This window comes from Phragmites australis, chromosome 3 (assembly GCF_958298935.1).
Source record: "Phragmites australis chromosome 3, lpPhrAust1.1, whole genome shotgun sequence".
NCBI classification, from domain to species: Eukaryota; Viridiplantae; Streptophyta; class Magnoliopsida; order Poales; family Poaceae; genus Phragmites; species Phragmites australis.
This window is the reverse complement of record NC_084923.1, coordinates 33,281,515-33,286,596: the sequence shown is the minus strand read 5'-3', so window position 1 is coordinate 33,286,596 and position 5,082 is coordinate 33,281,515.

Genomic DNA, 5,082 nt, shown 5'->3' with positions numbered 1-5,082 from the left:
GCCATGGATCGATCACCAGTTTTAGGGTCTAATTGGTTCCTCGTATGAGAGCAACCTGATCCGATGAATACGTATAATATTAGAGAGAAGTATGTTTATTTAGTTTTATGTACTGTTATAGTTTGGTCCGGAGGATGCGTATAATATTGGAGAGAAGAATATTTAATTGTTTGCATACACTGTTTTAGTCTGGTCCGACAGATGCAAATGTACGTCCGTAGCCTGGCCCGAGAGGGAAGCTTGCATCCGCTTATACAAGTGGGCTCACTTGTCAGTGTCACAAAATTATCTTTATGCGAGCAATCAATCACAACCTCAACTCTTATATCCGCTCATGTGACTTTAGATTCGATCAACCAAACAGAAACTCAGCTCAGCATGTCTAGACAGATACAACCAATAAAACACACTTCTTTTTAACAAGTGTGATTGGTTGCCCGCACGGATCTTGCCCGCATGGATCACACAGCCTGAATGCAGATGATGAGCCACTGAATAGACCAACATACTCCACTTTGGTATCTTGAGTTCCACTGAACAGACTGAAGGTTTATCTAGCCTCTAAGTGTGATTTTAGTAATTAATAATAATATCTATGAACTAGCACTTATGGTAAGAATTTTTAGTAGGTTATTATTCCATATGAGATACATAAGTGATAAATCATAGATTTATTGAGGAATTTCATAAGATCAAAGAAATACATTGATGTTATTAAGCTCTAGGTGATGCTCAGGAGATAAAGAAGAAGCTCAAGAAGATTGACGATAATCGTGTAAACTAAGTCACTTGTGAAAATTATGGGATCAAAGATATGAGATTGTCAATTGAGTTTTATGGACTAAACATGTGCTATGTACTTGAGAACGAGTGGAGTTAGGTTCCATATGAAAATTGACAATAAGAGTTAAGACCAAATTACTTGTGAAGATCAAGTGACTTAGGGTATAAAATTGTCAGTTATGTTTTATGGACTAACACATATGCTTTGTGCTTAAGAGTGAGTTGAGGTTAAGTTCCATGATAAAACAAGAGTTAATTGAGATATTCAATATACCAAGTTGGAAGAGTAAGATCAAGTAAAGCTCAGTGGATAACTTGTGTGCTTGATACTTGCGGTTCATGCTTTAGTGGTGAACCAAATGAAGATGACGTGATGAGTGAGGATTTCTATGCTTGGTGCATATGAACCTATCATGTGTGCTTCATTAAGCTTTCAGAGATCGAGTGAAGATCAAGATGAAAGCGAGGATGATCATCGTCATCAAGAGCCTTGAAGAGCAATAAGAAGCGTCGGGGTTTGAATGATGTGTTCGTCAAGTCCGATAGGATTGCTCAAGTTAAAAATATAACTAGAATATGTTTTCTAGTTTCATCGGTCTCAAGGAGTTTGGTGGGAAACCAGGTTATAGGATTGATAGCCATACTATCAAGAGAGGCTGTCGAAAGCGTTACTCGATTGTTGTGTCAAGTGCTCAAACTATATGCTTAGTGCGAGATGAGTTTGTGTTGAGAGTTCATTTTACGAGTTTAGGGTATCTAATAGTTGTTTTAGATTTAACTCTTTGTTGTTATCGACCTTAGTGACGAAAAGTGATTGTGGCCAAGCCTTAGTGGTGTTTGGTATGTTCCATGTGGTACCTAGTTTAATCTTAAGGGATTAAACTTAGTACAATGGGTGGAAGTGTTCGAATCAACTTTTGGAGTGTTCCTAGTTTTGATCCAATGTGGTTGAGATTATGAATTCAATAGGGATGTGTAACCATTTGAATAATCTTTCTGTAAAGTCCGAGATCACCAAAATTAGATATCGAGGTCAAAAGTTATTGGTGTTTTTCAAAGGGTCAGCTGTGCTGATTTTGGAAGTTTCGATGTGATTCCGGAAGTTCCGATTTATCAGAAGTTCTGATGTGTTAGAACCTCCGATTTTTAGAAACATGGGGCTCTTGGGTTTGAGTTGTGTTTTGATCGGATGTTCCAATCCAAACATCAGTTCTGATGTGTTGTCTTTCCCAGATCTGGGAGTGAGTTTCGTCTGGATTTGATCGTTGGGATACATGGGATCAGATGTTCCGATCTGAGGATTAGAAGTTCCAATCTAGGAAGTTTGAGTCCAACGGCTAGATTTTTGAAGTAGGGTATAAATACCTCTTTGGCTCCTTGCATGGGGGCAGATCTTTGAAAGTTGCTTAGCTGCCTTTGTGGTGCTTGTGAGAGGTGTTAGAACTTATTGTTCCACCTTCGAGTGCTCCCCTACCCTCTCTATCAAGAATTTGTGAGAATCAAGCCTTTGTGACTTAGTTGCACCTGTCGTATCGTGCAAGAATCCAGGAGTTTGTTACTCTTGAAAACCACCGTTTCCTAGACGGCTTGGTGGTGGATTACCGGTGATCTCCTCATGTGAAGATTGTGAAGAGACCTGAAAGTTGTAGCGAAACTCACTATCTCCGGAGTAGAGGAAAAGTTGATCATAGTGAAGACGAGGAGTGCATGTGTGCAACCTCGTGAGAAAAATAGTTGAAAGAGACTTGACTCAAGTGTGATCGAGCTTTCTCAACGAAGACATAGGATATCGGTGGATATCCGAACTTCGATAACAAGTCATTTGTCTCCGTGTTTTATTACTCATGAGTATTACATTGATTTAATTGCTTGTATGCTTATATGTATGTGCATTGATTTAATTTTGTGAGATTTAATCTAACTGTTTTTAAATATATCGGAACATCTGATGAACAGTAAAATCAGAATATTTGATAAATAGTGTCAGACCTTTCGACTATAGTTTCTTGCATATCTTGCTATAATTGAATAATCTTTGTCACCCTATTATTGTAACCTTCATATTTGAAACTTAGGGTAACTGTGCACTAGTTGAGCCTAACATATTTAGGTTTTTTACTTGTGAAAAATCACTATATGAAAAACAGACAAAGGTGGTATGAAATTAGTGACAGATTGTAACATGACCCGTCATTTATGATAATAGTGATAGGTCGTAGTTGAGACCCGTTACTTATTACTAGTTATAAGTGATGAGTCATCCTAAGCTAGTCATAAGTGATATGTCAATTTGTGACTCATCACTTATTATCAGTCATAAGTGATGGGTTATCCTAACTAGTCATTAGTGACGGCTCAAGTTGTAACCCATCACTAATGATAAATTCGTCAGTAACGGGTCATCCTAGTCTAGTCATAGGTGACGGGTTAAATTTTGATCTATCAATAATGACGGTATTTTTTTTCTCATGCAGCACCAATGACTTTATTAGTAATGAATCAGTGTTACGACCTATGACTAATGACTTATGACATGAATATTATTATTCTTCTTTTATTTTTATCTTATTTTTTCTCACCTCAATAGCACTAGAATATGAATTATTATACATTTCTACTTAATTTTGGTGTAAGGGGTGACAACTATGGATATAAATGCGTGTTCCGAAAACGTTGCAGAAACTTTAAGGGACGAGAAGTTAATCTTCCAAGCTGAATTTGGCCTCGAAAATTTTGCTGAAATTGACAAAGTTAGTCGGCAATAGATGTAACTTTTGTAGATATCCGTAGAGTAAAAAAAAACATCAAAATCAAAATCCGTATGTAAAAGTTATGCCCATTTTACCAAATGCACTCTAGTTCACCTATCAAATTGTGATTGTTGGCATGAGATATTTAGAAATTCATAAAATATTTGTACAACTTTGGATGAAGAAAATTTGTATACGTAAATCAACAATTCACTGAATTCAATTTAAAACAATTTAGTCATCAATAATTCAGGAAAAATAGTTATCAGTGACAGGTCATAACTGTGATCCGTCATATATGATCTTCAACAATAAAGGTTAAAAGGGTACAATATCCAGTTTCTAGCACAACGATGTGATAGCTGATGTGGTAAGGGGGTTCGCGCGTGAGGGGAGGTCGTGAGTTCGATCCCTACGAACGCAAAGATTGAAAACTGTTTGAAAAAAGATGTGGCTTGTGGGGCATATGCGATGAGCCCATTTGTTAGGGCAGCTTGGGTGAATTTTTTTTGACTTTTTCATATTAAAAAACACAAAAAATACTTATAAGTCATAAGTGACAGGTCGCTATTAAGACCCGTTACTTATATTTAGTTATAGGTGATGAGTCACTGTTATGACCCATCATCTATGATTTTCGTTGGTGACGGTTCAAGTTGTGACCCATCACTTCTAACCTCAATAGTAACGGATCTTTACCCGTCATCAATAACAACATATCAGTAATGTATTCGGGGTAACGGGTATGGGACCCGTCACTAATAACGGTTACCACCCGTCACTTGTAACTTTTTTTCACATAGTGAATCCGTCAGTTTATTTTCACTATTTTTAGGTCCACTATTGAAAAAGGGACAAAAGTTTCAAAAATTTCTATTCACCTTCGCTAAACGATATCATTATCTTTTCATCGGACAAAAATATATCAATGAACAGTGCAAGTCTTGAGTTCCGTGGACAGATCCATGCAAATCATTGTTAGCAAGGAAGGGAAAAAGTAAGATGCCTAACGAGAATGGCGTGCATGCATGGATGGTCCGACACTTCATGCATGCTCTTGTCATCTACAGTACGTGACATATCGATGAACAGTGCAAGTACTACAATGTATTGTCGGTGTGGGGTCGATCAATCATGAAGTTAGTGAGGGCTTCAAGACCTCCCTTCAGCACCAGTAACATCGGCTCCCTGCAGCATAGGTCAAATTAACGAAGAAAATCAAATTGGTCAGATGGGCTGACAGTCTGCTTCTCAACACTGCATGCCCGGCCTCAAGAGCTAGGGAGAATTCTTTGTTTACCATTAAATAATAAGATGGTCTTTTATTTGTCACGGCATGAAATAAGTTTTCTTATTTGACACTGCTTTTAATTTTATTTTATTTTCCACTATTATCTATTTTAGTATAAAAAAGGCACATTTATCATTAGGAGAAAATATCAATTGTAGTCAAGTCATTTTATTATTTTCATATATATTTTTATACAACAGGAAATAAAACAAATACATATATTATATTTATCTACACAAAATTTTCTACAACTTTGAT